General features: G+C 41.8%; 1 long non-coding RNA gene across 1 annotated transcript in view; it reads left to right on the forward strand.

Moving 5' to 3' along the window:
* The window catches only part of LOC147361092 (uncharacterized), a 151219-nt gene that overhangs the window by 51667 nt on the left and 81619 nt on the right, over positions 1-17933 (forward strand). The gene's annotated exons all lie outside the window — the stretch shown is intronic.

Genomic DNA, 17933 nt, shown 5'->3' on the forward strand with positions numbered 1-17933 from the left:
TCTTTGTATTCAACCCTTTTCCAGCCTCTGGCAATCACTGATTTTGTTTTCTGTGCCTGTGATTTTGCATTTTCAGAGGAAGTTGAATCATAGAGTATATAGCCTTTTGAGTCTGATTGTTTCTCATAGCATAATGCATAGTAGGCTTATCCATGTTTTCACAGGGTTCAGTAGTGATAAAAGGTTCCTGCTGAGTAGTACTCCATTGTATGTATGTGTTTATCCACTCAGCAGGTGAAAGACCTTTGTGATAGTCCTTAGTTTTTAGCAATTATGAATGAAACTTCTCTAAATATTCATGTGCAGATTTTTGTGTGAACGTAAGTATTCATGTTATTTCATTACTTTTAATGTGAAATGCACTTAGGTCAATGAAAAGCTGCAGAGAATCTCTAACTTATTGAAGAATCTATAATGACGCCTTTTAGGAAATTGAGAAACAGATAAACACTCAACCGGGGAAGCAGGGAAACAGGAAAACCTCATTAATTCAGCCTGTATTTCTTAGCTGACAACTGACTTTATAAGCATTTATTTTGGCAAAACATATATTTGGAAGTAGATTCAAGTCAAAGCAAAGAAAGGTGTTTGGCCAACACCTTTAAGGGAGGTCCTAGAACGAGATACCTTGTATAAAGAAAGCAACCACACAGTTTGGTAAAATACATTAAAAAAAAAAAAAAGATTTCTCACCAGTCAGTGATGCGGATTATTCAAAGCAGCTTCGGCTTTTCCTCTATCAATATCTATCACTGTATAACTCAGAAAAGTTAGTTGATTGGGTTTGAAGAGCTAGAAGTGTGGACCCCAAGAAGACAGGTGGAAACAGTTGTATCCACTTGGTACCCAGGTGAGTTGTTTAATGATGTTACTGAAAGTGTCATGGAAGCCACTTTTCTAATGAATTAAACCCACTGTGAGCCCTATGGGTTTTGTACAGTCGTGATTCTCATGCCCAGAGTAAGGAAACCCAGTGAACAAGATTCCCTACGAGTAACACATAATAAGACTCTAAGATTTTCTGTCACTTTCTTCTGAAGTTTCCATGCAGCCTTCCTCAGCCCCTTTTCATAGATCAATTCCTATGTTGGTGTTTGTGAGTCATTGAAAGCAGAAGTAAACGTTATCTGAAACATTTCTTTGGAGGCCAAAGACAAAGGAAAAGTTACCCCTGATCCATGTGGATTGTCTTATCCTTTTGTTTTTGTATCAACTGCAATGTATAAATGTGAGAAATTGTCCTGGATTCAAACCCTTTGTGGTGGTTACATATTTACGAGGTACCAACACCATACTTTTACTTCTTTTCTCAATGAGTGTTTTTGTTCCTAAGGGGGAAAAAATGTGTTTTGCTATTAACTGAATCTTGTCTTTGAGTTGATATACCATTCAGCCTGCAATTTGCTTTCTTTGCCTTACCTCTAAGCTTTTGTTTGTTCTTCCTGTTTGTCTCTAAGGAAGCTGGAATGGATGCAGGCTGCCTTGCCATGTCAGGATCTTTTTGAACATCTGTCTGGTCGTCTGATAATCCATTTCCTCCTCCCACTCACAAAATCCCACAGAGATGAAACTTGCCCAGGTTTGCACATATGGCTGATGTTCACAGCTTGAAATTGTCCAAGCTATTTAAGTTAGATTTTTATTTTAATGAATGCTTATCATTTTGCCCAGAGATGAAAGCAAGGTGTTAGAAAACTCTAGGTTTCCGGGTCATTAGATCATTTAAACATTAGTTCAATCACGGCTGCTCTGTTTTTAGTGGAGGAGCATGCATTAGTGAGTACAATTCAAAAATATCCGCCTGAAAATTTCAGAAGGTCCAAAATGTACTTGAAGTATCTGATTTCAAAAGTTCCTTTGAACTTTTAAAATTCCCTTTTAGTGGATTGTATGGTTACCACAAACAGCCAGAAAAGTAGTTCATAGAAATATTCAATCAGGAATAAAGCAAATGCATTTTTGACATGTAGTACCCCAACTTGGATAAAAGATTCAAGGCAGAATTCTTCAGCTGGGATGATGACCTACTTTATACACCCTCTCTGCCCACTGGAGTTGTGACTGGCCTTTTGGGCTTCATCTGGCTTGTTATGGCAATATTTGGAGGAGGATTTAACTAGGAATTGTACAAAGATAAAAGGATTTTGAGAATGATTGGACTCAGACTTTTCATATCTCCAAGGCCTACCTAACATACTTAATGGTCCATAAAAAGTTTCCAATGAACTTATTTGAAACAGAATTAACTATGGAATGAGAATAATGGTTCACCATACAGTTAACTGAGTACAATTATGCTGTGAACCAGATGTAATACACATTGGTGTTCTGATAAAATCTTCTAAGCTTTCCATTCTTCCTCAATAGAAATTGATGGCATCAGCAGCCAAGTAGATCTGGGGAATTCTCTTATTTCAACTTATATGATTCATGTTCTGCTGATTCTGTTTGGAAAGTCCTGCACCAGACTCGACTTGTGTCATTCTGAATTGAAACTGACTGATGGACTGTGTGGATCACAATAAACTGTGGAGAATTCTGAAAGAGATGGGAATACCAGACCACCTGATCTGCCTCTTGAGAAATTTGTATGCAGGTCAGGAAGCAACAGTTAGAACTGGACATGGAACAACAGACTGGTTCCAAATAGGAAAAGGAGTACGTCAAGGCTGTGTATTGTCACCCTGCTTATTTAACTTACATTCAGAGTATATCATGAGAAACGCTGGACTGGAAGAAACACAAGCTGGAATCAAGATTGCCGGGAGAAATATCAGTAACCTCAGATATGCAGATGACACCACCCTTATGGCAGAAAGTGAAGAGGAACTCAAAAGCCTCTTGATGAAAGTGAAAGTAGAGAGTGAAAAAGTTGGCTTAAAGCTCAACATTCAGAAAACGAAGATCATGGCATCCGGTCCCATCACTTCATGGGAAATAGATGGGGAAACAGTGGAAACAGTGTCAGACTTTATTTTTCTGGGCTCCAAAATCACTGCAGATGGTGACTGCAGCCATGAAATTAAAAGATGCTTACTCCTTGGAAGGAAAGTTATGACCAACCTAGATAGCATATTGAAAAGCAGAGACATTACTTTGCCAACAAAGGTCCGTCTAGTCAAGGCTATGGTTTTTCCTGTGGTCATGTATGGATGTGAGAGTTGGCTGAGCACTGAAGAATTGATGCTTTTGACCTGTGGTGTTGGAGAAGACTCTTGAGAGTCCCTTGGACTGCAAGGAGATCCAACCAGTCCATTCTGAAGGAGATCAGCCCTGGGATTTCTTTGGAAGGAATGATGCTAAAGCTGAAACTCCAGTACTTTGGCCACCTCATGCGAAGAGTTGACTCATTGGAAAAGACTCTGATGCTGGGAGGGATTGGGGGCAAGAGGAGAAGGGGAAGCCAGAGGATGAGATGGCTGGCTGGCATCACTGACTCGATGGACATGAGTCTCAGTGAACTCCAGGAGTTGGTGATGGACAGGGAGGCCTGGTGTGCTGAGATTCATGGGGTCGTAAAGAGTCGGACACGACTGAGCAACTGATCTGATCTGATCTGATCTGAATGGACATATGCAGAGAGATATAACTAACTATATATAAGCTTTAAAAAATTCAGAAACTTTAGTCTGAACTTACGCCAAAAATCTCGAAGATCACCCAAAATAGAAAGATTTGACCATTGCTTTCCAGGTGGTTTCTTCTCCATCCAGAATTCTGCAAAAACACCCACTGCTGTTACTTATCACCCCAGCGATGGTGTGGCCCCTGATGTCCTGGTACCACAGCTTTTCTCTCTTTATCTTGGTCTCTTGCTCCATGGCATCTTTGATCCAGGCACTTAGCAGAGATGGGAACTGTGTTCTTAGTTTTTCTTCTTCTGTTGGGAAGAGTAACTTGAACTTTGGGACTCTGAAAACATTCTCTGTGATGCAGGAAGTCATTTTGCATTCCCCACCTCCCATGCGACATAGCACTTGGTGAAGATGCTTCCCCCTCTCACTCATTTCATACCTACACTAAGTGAGCAACATCACACCCCAGAAATGCCTACTCTTTTCTTCTCTAAATATGAGAGTGAGATTCCCAACAGAGAAGAATATGCTGGCATGGAGGAGGAGGTGGTATTCGTAGTGGATTTTTTTATATGCCTGTGTTTTAATAATACCCACTACAGAAAGTAAAATGTGACACAAAGCTTTAGGCTGGTAAAGAGAAGATACACAGTAAGGGCTCTTTTTTTCTTTTCTTTCCTCCTCTTTTCTTCCTCCTTCCCTCCTTCCTTCTTTACTTCTTTTCTTCCTTTCTTCTTTCTTTCCCCCTTCCTTCCTTCCTTCCTTTCTTGTTTAAGGAAGACAGAATGGTTAGTTTGTCACACATTCCTTCTCTGTATCCCATCTCCTGGACTGATGTTCTGATTGGTCGGTGTAGATTTGACCCTAATGTAATCCTCAGGGTTCTGTTCACCCTCCATATGCATTGTTTCAAGTGTTCTATGCTTTCCTGAGCAGCATTTCCCCTTCCACCTGCACCTCACATGGAACTGGGAACATCCCCATGCTTGCTCCAGGTGACATTCCTTCCCCTGCTCCTTTCTGCCCGTGGCCAGCCTGGGTCCCACACCCTTAGCAGCTGTGAAAGTATGGTGGCCAGCATTTCCTCATAGGGAAGCTGTGTCCAAACCCAGCGGGTCAGAAGTGAGAAGCACACACCCATTTTTCAGTCAGAAGACCTTAAGCCAACAGTTCAGCATTTAGCCTCATAAGTAGGGCATCTGTGACAGATAGCGACAGAATTTATGATGAGTAATATGAGGGAAAATTCAAAGTCCTTGGGGCTAAGGAAGGAAGATTCCTTCACATAGGAGGGAGGGCTATTTGATGCCCTTGTCATGCTTTTAGAACATTTTTATGGTTCAGGGTCAGGGGGAGTATTGCAAACAAAATCAAAAGCTTAGTGTTTTGACGAGAGTGAGGGACCAGATGGAATTTCAGAGTTTTTGCATCTTTTTATGGTTTTTTAAAATAATTTATTTGATCTTGTACAACTTCCTTTGAGATTCAATTTTCCCAGAATCATAGCTGGAGCACTTCTTAATAAAAAGGGAAATTGCTCTCTTTGTTAGAGAAATTGGAAGTCTCTCGTGTGGCTTTTAGACTTTTTTTTTAAGGTTTTTTTTTTTTTACTGGTTTTACTGGTTAGGTCTATTGGTCTTGATGGCATCTCACCATCTTTCATCTCAGAACTACCTGTAACTTTCTTTCCATTTCTTTCCAGTTGCATCTCTCCTCTTCTGTGCTATTTTTTCCTGCAATAATTTGAACTGAAGCATATCAATCATATATTCATATCTTTTCTACCTTGATTAGGTAGGAGTGTTAGCAAATAGGCACTCATTCATGAAATTGATTTTTAAATAATAATGGTATGAACTCACTAGGTAAAGTGTCCCAGATCATCAGAGCTCTCACGAGTGCTCCCAGTTCAGTCTGGGTTTATTGTGACTGACACGTGCTCAGATCTGCCTCTCCATTAATGTCAGCAGTGATGAAAAAGAAAGCTGTAGCCCTTTTCTGGGAATAAAATCAGGACTGCAAGAAGAATCATAAATACATATATTTTTTCTGGTTCCTCCCTTATAGCCCTGCCCTGCCCATAGCCCCTCCTTAAGTTCCTCCAGAGAAGCTGAGTTAGTTCCTAAATGATATTTCAGATGTGTTATGAGCACGATTCCTCTTGCTCTGTGGCACTGTGGTCTGCCCTTCATTGTGGGATCCCCTGATGCTTCCGGGGGGGTGTAGCTAACTGGTTGCTGCAGATACAGCTTCTAGAAGACTTCAGAATGCTCTCTGTGTCCAGTGTCAGGATGCTGTCTCCTCCAAGGAGTGTGGGATCTCATGCCTGACTGCTGGGCACTGATGCTGTTGGGACTTGAACTTTCGGTGCCATCGATGTTTTGATTTGCATTCCTGTTTTATACTTTATTGTTTTATACTTTGATTTATATTTATATTTATAAAACACTTTATTGTTTTATACTTTTGCCCATGAATCCATGGGTGAGAGGCTGGAAGGCTCATACATAAGGGAACTTTACTGTGCTTGGGATGGTCCTTTTCAATGTGAGGCCACTCTTTTGCTGTTGTTTAGTTGCTTAGTTGTGTCTGACTCTTTCCGACCCCATGGACTGCAACCCACCAGGCTCCTCTGTGCATGGGATTTCCTAGGCCAGAATACTGGAGTGGGTAGCCATTCTCTCCTCCCAGGGGAATCTTCCCAACCCAGGGATCGAACCCACGTTTCCTGTATTGCAGGAAGATTCTTTACTGCTGAGCTACCAGGGAAGCCTGACTCTTCTATTACCAAACATACATAACTCTCCTGATATGATTCTCCCTTCTCCCCATTAACCTCAGGATAATTTTTGCTTTATCTGATAAATGATCTTCTGAGGATTTTATCCCAACCTGTCATTCTGCTGTCATTCCGAAATCCTGAGGTGAACATAAGTTAATCTAGAAATCCTTCTTGGGCAGCTCCACCCAGATTACCCCATGAGTTCGTCCCCTCTTTTTCTCCTGGAACCCTGGGCTGCACCACGTGTCAGTGGCTTTGCCCAGGGCATTTCATACCTGAATTCTGCCTGCCTGGTCACACAGTTGACTCTTCACATCTCTGGGAAGATGTATGGTGATGTCCACCCAGACTGAACCCAGGAATCCCCCAGGACTTTCTAATGTGTACTCAGAATGGAGAAGCCCTGTGTTAGGCAAGGAGGCACTTCTGAATTGGGTGAGGTTTTGTTGAGTAAGGAAAAAAAGCATAGTATGGAAAGAAAGGGGTCTTTTCAGTAGAGAACACAGCAGTTCATAAGGAAGGTAATGCCACGGGATACTTCTGAGGTCCCTGTGTATTAGATTTCCAGGGCCACCGTAGGAAAGCACCACGTGGTCCCTCTGAAGATGCTAAGGAAGCCTCCTTAGCTTCTAGCCCTACCTCCTAGCTTCTGAGAGTTCCTCAGCTCTTGTCAGCATAACTCTCACCTTCACAGGGCATTCACCCTGTGAGCATGGCTTTTTAAAATTTTGAGCAAATTGATTTTATTTATGTATTTATGTTTATGTAATATATATGCATGTATAATAAACAGATAAAATGCATACAGTCTATTTGGATTCTCATGGGCTGTTTGTGACACCTTATATGGCAGTGAATTGCTTTTATCAATATAAGGACACTGGTTATACTGGATCAGGGGCCCTACTCCATTATGACCTCATCTTAAGCAATTACACCTGTGATGACTCTCCTTCCAAATAAGGCCACATCTAAGGTACTGGAGGTTAGCAGTTCAACATAAGCATTTGGGGGAGGGCATAATTCAAGTCTTCTTTCTGCTTTATGCTTGGATGTGGAACCAGTTTAAACTGGAAGTCAGACTAAGATACAGCTCCTACCACTGCTGGGACCAAAGTACTATTGTGTGTTTTATGTAGACATGACCTAGATGTGCTTTTCAGAGATTCTGAATTTCTGACATTTTTCTCCAAGATAAATATGGTTCCTGAACAAAAAATAGAACTTTAAGATACATGTGTTGTGCCAGTAAGGGACTGTCTGAAGGTAACTAACCTCATCAGTTCAGTTCAGTTCAGTTCAGTCGCTCAGTCGTGTCTGACTCTTTGCGACCCCATGAATCGCAGCACGCCAGGCCTCCCTGTCCATCACCAACTCCCGGAGTTCATTCAGACTCACGTCCATCGAGTCAGCGATGCCATCCAGCCATCTCATCCTCTGTCGTCCCCTTCTCCTCCTGCCCCCAATCCCTCCCAGCATCAGAGTCTTTTCCAATGAGTCAACTCTTCACATGAGAAAAGTGCTATTTAAAAATGAGAGGAAAATAACACAGAAACAACTTTTAAAAAATGTGTTTATTGGCTGTGCTGGATCTTTGTTGCTGTGTGGGCTTTTCTCTGGTTGCACAGAGCGGGGTCTACTCTCTAGCTGCGGTGAATTTTGTTGTTGCAGAGCACAGGCTTTAGAGCCCAGGTTCAGTAGTTGTGCTGCATGGGCTTAGTTGCGCCATGGCATGTTGGATCTTCCTGGACCAGGGATTGAATCTGTGTCTCCTGCATTGGCAAGTGGATATTTTACCACTGAGCCACTAGGGAAGCCCAGAAACAATTATTTTAAAAGGAAGTTTTACTTGTGTTACTATGAATATATTCATAAACCAAATAGCATTTAGAAAGACACTTTTAATTCAGAACTGCAAGTATGAGAAGGATTTTTGGGCTTGGACCAGCATGTATTTTGGCCACAATTATGATTTAGAATCCTAACAGGATGTAAGGGAGCTCTGTGTTCTACTGCTTGAAAGGGACAAATCTCCCGTGCACAATTATTTCTTTTAAGTCACTGCTCACTTAATGATCAGACTTGAACAAGTCTTTCCAGTATTGACTGTGTCAAGGCAAGGACTCAGGAGATGAAGGAACTTGCAGACTTAATTTTTCACCTTGCTACAAGGTGGCGGGAGATGTCTGCTTCTAAGGGTGGTTTTGAGAAAATGCTTAACAACTCCTACTCATAAGCCAGTCTGTGTATTCAAAAGGGGGACTTCCTTGTAATCACTTTGTATCGTTCCTGGCAGTTTGGAGATGGACAAGCCTTCATGTGGGAGCTGAGTTTAGTGCTGGAAGGAGGTTGGGCCAGGGCCTTGTGAATTGTGATTTGGGGGCTGCACTCCATGACACAAGCCCTCCCTTCCCCCATTTACTCAGCTTCATTTGTTAAGCATTTACCGTCATGGGATTCAGTGACTAAACTTCCACTCATAGATGGTATGTATAGGGACTCCTTCACATTACATGGGTTTATATGATTAAATCTCTCTCCTGTTAATTAAATCCACAGCAGAGGTTGTAACTTTAATTGTGGTCTCTCTGACTGATTCCCAGTGAAAGATAATGGTTTCTCATTTGATGATGCCATCATTCCTATGCTTCTTTCTGATACTTAAAGGTGTCAATTGAGAGTGGTATTCCAGATATTTCCACTTGTTTCTAGCACTGTCTAAAATAAGAATGCTTATTTGTTTGGGGCTGACTGCTGTTCAACCCTCATTTGACCTAAGGCAGAAAGGGGGACACCAAGAAATATGTACCATAAAATATTCATGACGAGACTGTGGGATTTATACGAGAAGGAGGTGGGGAGAGAGAAGCAGATATCCTGTTTTCTCCTTTTCTTCTCTCTTGAACTCCAGTCCATCACTAAGCTTCATCTTTTCCTGCCTCCAACCCTGCCTGAAGTCTGTGCACTCCTCTCTACCTGCCCTTCTCAGGCCGAGCCGCCCTCGCCCTCACCATGATCCTGCACCAGCCCTTCCTGCCACTCCTCTGCTTCTACTCTCTGACCTTCAGACCTCTACCTAGAAACCTGGGTCATCATTTGTGGGAACAGTCCTGGGCCTGCTCACCCTTTGACTAAACTCTAAACTCAACCTGTGAGGTGCTTCGTGGGCTGTGCCTGGGCTCCCACATCCTCTGTCCTCCACGCCAACACACGCCGGGCAAACTGCTCTCCTCACGGGTCTTCAAACCTGTGGAGGACTTCTCTACCTCAGGGTCTTGTGCCTGGAACACTAGGCTCTCACCACCATGCCCTGCCAGCACACACATGTGTGCATGCACAGAGGTTTCCACACACACACACTCACACACACAACCTGCTCCTCATCACAGTTTTGCTGTGGAGTCTTCCTTCTTTCCTTACTTCTTCCTGTCAATTTTCTCCACGAGGTGAGCATCTTGTCAGTTTTCTTTTTCAGCACATACTGTGTTCTTCACACAAGCCTGGAAAATCATAAGCACTAAATATTTGTTGAATGGATAAATGAATGAGACATGTAGAAAGAAGGGGGAAAGAAAAGAGAAAAATGAGGATAAATGGGTCTTCCCCACCCTCATAATTTTAAAGTTGAGAAAAGCTTTTGATTTTAAAAAGAATTATAGAGAACACTGTAGGCGAATGGTTATTATATAAACTATCTACTTGGATCATTACCTGTAATTTGTCTGGAAATTTCATTCTAAGCACTGTGAGTTTTGAGTAGCACGTCTGCAAATGGAATTATGCCATGATAAAAATGCTGGCTTTTTAATTGGGAAAGAAAAAAAAAAAAAGAAACTTGGAAAGTAATTTTTCTAGGTGAATCTCCAGTATTTTTTATAGCTAATAAGATATCAAGTCTGCATATATTTCTCTTCCTGGCTTTCAAGACTTGGTCTACTTTTTCCCAGATTACTAAATGATCTTATTTCTTGTGGTGTTTTAACTATGCACCCTTAACTACATTCATTTATTCAATATATATTTCTGAGTGCCTACTATGTTCCAATACTTTCCAGACTTTTGTACTAATTTCCATATTATTTCCTTTGTTAATGCTACTTTTCCAATTTGGAAAATCACTTTCTATTATTTTTTCCATTCAGCTTTCAGATTCTAGCTCTGTCCTACTTTTTCTAGGAAGCCACTCCTATTTTAACTCAGCGATAATTCCTCCATATTTAAAACTCTTTTTGCATGTATGGTCTGTAACAGCCATTTATGGCTTAAATTATTTTTACATGCAGTAGTTTGCTCTTCAGAGACAGACAAAAGGATTTGGGGACTGGAGACACTTACCAGTTTTGTACACCATCCTACCTAGTAGAATTCCGGGAACATAGTAGGTACTTATTAATTGTCAGTGGATTTATTGATTGACCTAATTGCTGCTGTGGGTACATGAGAACCATAGCATGTAAGCCCCATGCACCAGAGGCATCTATCCTGCTCTCTCAAGGACTTGGGAGTCAAACACAGTGGGTGGGCTTGCTTGTGCTTGTGACTGAAGGGAAGCCAAAGTATTATTAATAAATGTTTGAGCCCAAAGGGTTGGTCACTCTGATAGCTGAGACAAAAGATATTTCTCCCCCAAATCAATGCCGTGATGTTCAAACACCATCCAGGGACATATGGATTCATTGGCAGAGCTATTCCTGTGGCTGGTAAGAGAGTCTGAGACATTATTCACTGTGAGACTCATTCTAAGATCCTCTTCGCTCCTGAGTTCTGCCTCTGTGCTTGCCATGAAACCCTCTAATAACTCGGTCTCCCATATGCTTGCTTCTCATTAGATAACCATAAACAGGCATTCAGACTCCATGAACCTGATTAAGGCAAGCTTACCTTTGAGGGGTGGCAGAGCTACTTTGAAAGGGCTCAGGGAAATCAGGTTTCCTAACCTGCTAGCCTGAGACCAGTCCTTGGGCCGTAGTGACCTCATCAAGGTAATTGCAACCTTGTGGGAATGCTCTGAGCAGCCAGCCATAACATTTGAAACTTGTTAAACTCTCTCCAGATAGCAATTTTAACCTGTATCTTGCTGTGGTTTATTTGAATAGAGGGGAGGAACATTCACTCCTTTGCACCACCTGCCTCTCTCTGGCAGCAATTAGGGAGAAATCTTCATCTAGACTTCTCTATAGGGGAGTGGGATGGGGTGGGGGGTGGTGAGCATAGTCTCCTATATGTGCTACTGTCTCGCTCTCTCTTGTTTTAGGTCAGGTTTCCTGAGCTTCTGAATTTCCTTCAAGAGAAAAACAAATAAACTCTCAACCCATGATGGCTTTGGAATTCCCCAAAGTCATCTTAACATTCATATCAAATTCTGTCACTTGTTCTTGAAATCCAGGAATAATTTTTAAAATTACTTAGACTAATTTTCCTAAAGTCAACAGCACACAGATCAGGAAAGTAAAGTGAGTTTGACAGGTGAATTGCAGTCAACAGGAGCCGGGTGGGGGCGGTGGGGGAAGATTCTGCTGCTTGCTGTTTTTCAAATGTTTCTTTGCACTAATTCTGCCGACGTCACCCAGACGCGCCTGCTGTAATAAGGAGACTCGGCAAACAGCAGGGGCTCCAACAAAAATATATTTGAGAACTATTATGCTGTTATGGAATAAAATTAAAATGAAGTTTGACAGTAAGTTACCTCTTTAATTTTGTAAGGAATTTTTGAGAGAAGCATCTGTTTCACCATCACATATGCTATTTAACTTTCTTCTGCATTTAAAAAAGAAATTTGAAAATATCAGTGATATTCCTTTTCCTTAAGGAATTAAAAAAAATTAGAATTCACTACTCTGCCTTCAAACAAAAACAGAATTATTGCCTCTTTAAAACTGGTGAGGAATTTCTGTGAAGACAAAGGGTCCCGTGAATGCCAACTTGTCTGTGGCATCTGAAATATAGACAGATCTGTGATACTGAAGCATTTACTCTATTAACATTTGGACTTGGGTCTCTGTGAGCTGGTAACATGGTTGAGAGAAAATTGTCATGTCCTACCATATAGTTTTGCCCTAAGGCATTACCAGTCATCTCCAAGGGTATTGCTGCTGCTGCTAAATCACTTCAGTCGTGTCCGACTCTGTGCGACCCCAGAGACGGCAGCCCACCAGGCTCCCCCGTTCCTGGGATTCTCTAGGCAAGAACACTGGAGTGGGTTGCGATTTCCTTCTCCAATGTATGAAAGTGAAAAGTGAAAGTGAAGTCGCTCAGTCGTGTCCGACCCTCAGCGATCCCATGGACTGCAGCCTTCCAGGCTCCTCCATCCATGGGATTTTCCAGGCAAGAGTACTGGAATGGGGTGCCATTGCCTTCTCCGCCAAGGGTATCAGAGGATATTAAATTTCTTAGATGAAAATTAATTTAAATATACTTGAATTTCAAGATATACAAAGTGTGAATTAGAGAGGTAAGTGACTCCTCCCACCAGAGGAGTATAAACCATGTCATAGGTGGGCAGTGCATGCTTTGGTTCACAGTGTTGACCCCATGGACTGTAGCACCCCAGGCTCTGCAGGGTTTCTCCAGGGCTTCAGGCTCTCCAGAATCTCCATGGGATTCTTCAGGCAAGAATACCTGAGTGGGTTGCTGTTTCCTTCTCCAGGGGATCTTCCTGACCCAGGGATCGAACATGGGTCTCCTGAGTTGGCAGGTAGATACTGTCTGAGCCACTAGAAAAGCCTATTGGCCAATCTTATGCTATGTTCGTTTATATATGTTATTTCATGTCTGCATAAAAATAAATCACCATTCTTTAGAACAAAGAATGTTCACTAAAGTGCATAAAATACGTCTGAGTAGTACCGTGACTAGGTAGAAGGAACAATTGCAAAGCCAAGAGCGAGAGCTTCTGATGACTGAGGGGTTTCATGGGGGGAAGGGCAGACATCTATGTTGAGGCATGAGGTGGCTTTCCTGGATTTGGAGACTTGGCTTTCTCTAATAGATGGTCTTCAAGTTGTTGAAGAGTCAGGTAAGCAGATTTGGTCTGAAAGAAAATGATGAACACGAAAAACATTTCTCTGAAGATCCAGCCATATCTTGGGAGAGAAACAGAAAAGGTCTAAAAATCTTTGTTCTTTTCCAAACGCAGGTTGACCTGACTTAATGTTGAGCATCTCTGCTGGGTGAGTTCACCACAGGCTGGGTGTCATGAGGTTCCTGCTTGGGAGAGTGAGAGGAGGAGGGGCGGGGAGTGAGACACATGGGAGTCCTGGGCCAGCCTGGGGGAGGCTGGGAATGGGTGGATGAGCAGAAGAGGGTTGTCTAGATCTGATCTGGATCAATGTTGGTCTTTAAGAAGGTACGCTCCTGCAGGTCCAGGGTCTTAGGATGAGTGTCAGTCAGTGTCAGTTGGGTCTGTGTGTATCCACACAATTTATTAGGGTTCCTGCCTGCAGAGCTAGGAATACAAGCAAAAGGATTCAGTGACTAGAGAGAGGCATAGGGCCAAGTCAAGCTGATAAGGTTTCCCTAAGAATTTAGCAGAAGCCCTGTCAGATGGACTTGGACAAAGAGTGAAAGTCACCTGACGGCCTGTGTGCAGTAAGCAGGCATGACCTGGGCTCACCGCAGCCTCCCTGGGCTCTGATTTATTTGCCGTGAAAGCAGTTTCAGGTGGCACCGGTTGGTCCATGAAAGCCTACTGATCTCTGGCCCACTTCGGTCAAGACTGATTTAGGAACTTGCCATCGGGCTGGGTTAAACTAGTGCAGGCGCCAGGGAAGGCAAGAATAAATACTGAATATAACAGATTCTTTTCACTCTGATCAAGAAATCAAATATCAAAGCCAAATATCTGACATATGAGTAAGTCCATATGTTAAAACAAGTGAAGACAGAGTTGTTTTGCTTCTTTGAGCTCAGAGACTTTGCAGAGTTTGTCTTCATAAGGGCAGACTGGGCATCAGGTTCTGAAGTATTTAAGAAGATCTATGCCAAGGCAAAGTCCCCATATTTGATGTTTTCACTGCAACAGTATTCAACAGACAGCATGCTTCCTGTGAGATTCTTTCTTTCAAATGGAAATATCCAGCTTGGCAATTTTCCTTAATCACCTGACTTGACTCTGAATAAAATTGTGGGTGTGCAACCTTGATCACACCTGCAATCATCCTAGCCTTTGAGACTCAGATTAAAACTATTTCCACTCTACAAAGGGGCTTCCCCCAGTGGCTCAGTGATAAAGAATCCACCCACCAATGCCGAAGATTCAGGAGATGCAGGTTTGATCCTTGGGTCACAAAGATCCCCTGGAGAAGGAAATGGCATCCCAGTCCAGTATTCTTGCCTGAGAAATCCTATGGACAGAGGAGGCTGGCAGTCTACAGTCCTTTGGGTCACAAAGAGCTGGACCACGACTGAATGGCTGAGCACACACCACTGTACAAGTCCTAAGATGTCCAGTGTCCTTGAAATATCTCTGAGTTTTTGGTTGCTGTTTTTATCTATTTTTGCAGTGGACAGTTAGGGGAGCTAGAAAGTTGTTTTATGTGGTCTCTACTGGCTCTGAGCTTAACTTCATTGAACCACATCAGTCTCTGAGTGATCTTGCTATGTTTTCCAAGCTTTTCTTGTTCTGCCTTATGCACATGTCATTCTCATTGACCTCTCTCAAACACAAAACTGTAAAATGCAGCACAATTTTAATGATGTTTTGTAGCAATAGGATGGTTAATTACCTTGCTGTCCCTAGACACTTTAACACAGATAATTAACCCTCAACTTACAAGTCCTCGTGCATTTTGTCACTGAGCATTTCTCCTTGGCCAGTTTCACCAGTTTCCAACCTCTTTCCATGTTCCTCAGTCTTCACTGCCTTTCTTTTCCCCACTCCTCCCTTTTGCCTCCAAACTCCTATGAATTTTTTATTCAAAGTAGATTAGCTTTCTCTGTGTTTTAATAATTCTTTTCTCAGCTGCAGGTTGCGACCAATTATTGGGCTGAGAAATCCATTCTGTAAGGTGAAATAAGCATTTTAAGAAAACGTAATCAAATAGGAAATACCCAAGTGCATTGCTCATGGTGAATTTTTCTGTAGATTTCATCCTATTGTGGAGTGTGTTTTACTCCACTGCTGCAGGCTATGCAGTATAAAGCTTCTTTCCACTCACAAGTGTTCTAGCCAGGTATTTTCCAAAACAAATGACGTTGTCCTGTTATATTAATTCTCAAAAACCAAATCTACTATTCATGGAAAACTGAGCTCCACCAAAGCTGTTATGGCGGCATGGACTTTAAAAGCTGTCCTCAGGGACTTCCTCGGTGGTCTGGGGGTTAAGATGCCACTCCTCCACTGCAGGAGATGTGAATTCAGTCCCTGGTTGGGGAAATTAAGGTGTCACATGCTGCTCAGAATGGCCAAAATAATAATAACAATAATGAGAAGTTTCAAAAAATCTTGGCATGGCAGGAGCAAAGGCTCATGTGATGATATCTTTCAGAGCAACAACCTTTATTTAAATGTGTGTTGACCTTTATTTAGGAAAACATCCAAGCTGATTCCTCAATTTCATACTACTCCTCTGTTACTAAATACTATAAAAATAGAGTGAAGAGTGTGGTGAGGGAAACAGGGAGATGATCTCACTTAATTCAGACATTTCTCATTTGGGTTAGTGGTGTCAGTATTGCCCAACTGGGACCTGCCAGGTCAGGGTGCTGAGATCAGATGTGTGTGAGCACTGGCATTGGGCTGGCAAAGTGGGAGATAAATAATTAGGGTAAAGGACTCCAGTTTGATAAGCAACATAAGTTAAGACATAAGAGAATTTTTTAACAACTTGTTTTGTTTTCTTTTTGGATCACAGAGCAAGAATTTCTGTTTAAAATGATGACTTCTTTTTATTTTATTTTATTTTCATTGGAGGCTAATTACTTTATAATATTGTGGTGATTTTTGCCATACATTCACATGAATCAGCCATGGGTGTACAGGTGTTCCCCATCCTGAACCTCCCTCTCCATCCAGTCCCTCAGGGTCATCCCAGTGCACCAGCCCTGAGCACCTTGTCTCATGCATCAAACCAGGACTGGCGATCTATTTCACATATGTTAATATACATGTTTCAATGCTATTCTCTCAAATCATCCCACCCTCGCATTCTCCCAGAGTCCAAAAGTCTGTTCTTTACATCTGTATCTCTTTCACTGTCTTGCATATAGGGTCATCATTACCATCTTTCTAAATTCCATATATATGTGTTAATATACTGTATCGGTGTTTTTCTTTCTGACTTACTTCACTGTGTATAATAGGCTCCAGTTTCATCCACCTCATTAGAACTGATTCAAATGCATTCTTTTTAATAGCTGAGTAGTATTCCATTGTGTATATGTACCACAGTTTTCTTATCCATTCATCTGCTGATGGACATCTAGGTTGCTTCCATGTCCTGGCTATTGGAAACAGTGCTGCGATAAACATTGGGGTACACATGTCTCTTTCAATTCTGGTTTCCTCCATGTGTTTGCCCAGCAGAATGATAGTTCTTGCAAGTGTGCTCAGTCATGTTCGACTCTTTGCAACTATGTGGACTGTAGCTTGCCAGGCTCCTCTGTCCATGGGATTTCCTGGGCAAGGAGGGTTCCCATGCCCTCCTGCAAGGAATCTTCCCATCCTAGGGATCGAACCCGCATTTCCTTTGTCTCCAGCATTGCAGGTATATTCTTTAAAATGACCTTTTGCCTAGCACTTATTCCTAGATCAATATTCCTATAAAATTAGAACTTTTTTCAAACAAATTCATGAAATAATTATGAGTAATTCATAAAGTACACACAAGAGTCATAGGAAGAAGTCTTCATCTGTAACAATGATTTGAAATTCCAGGGACTTTCTTGGTGTTCCAGTGGTTAAGACTCTAGACTTCCAATTCAGGAGGCACAAATTCAGTCCTTGATTGGGGAACCATGTCATGCAGTGCAGATGAAAAAAATTGAGAAATAAAAAGCTTAAAAATGAAAATTCCATTTTTCCTTGCTGAGTAAGACTATATGATTGATTGGCTCTGGACACTCAAGGCAAGAAAGCAGACTCTAAGACTCAGGATACTTTAAAATGTTTACATGTTCTAATCTAGTATTCCAAGTCACAGAGAAAACCAGTTTTGTGCAGCTCCATCCAGTTTAGGGGAGGGAGTACTTTGTTGTAGCAGCTGTAAATGACTACAGATGACACCTTCTTGGAAGATGATTTCTAAACCATTTAGTATTCAGAACTATTTGTAAAACATATTGATAGACTTATAACAATACTGCATTGTTATTAGAATCCATGATGCTAATGCCAGCTGAGTAAGGAGAGCTTTGACCAAAACAGATCATAAAGCTTTAGAGTCTGTCCCATTCATTGTGTAGCTGTGGTTATTTTCTGCTCACTGACGAAAAATCTTTATGGAAGTTTGATTACAAACGGTTACTGCCTATAACCAACTCCATTTATAGTAAAGGCTATTTTAATACCTAACAATAGAGGTCTCTACTTTAGACAGATGCTATGAAATTTCCAGTGTCAGCAATAGCAATGAAGCTAT

This window comes from Bos grunniens, chromosome 13 (assembly GCF_055505025.1).
Source record: "Bos grunniens cultivar Pamir isolate PY7600 chromosome 13, Bosgru_T2T1.0, whole genome shotgun sequence".
Taxonomy (NCBI): domain Eukaryota; kingdom Metazoa; phylum Chordata; class Mammalia; order Artiodactyla; family Bovidae; genus Bos; species Bos grunniens.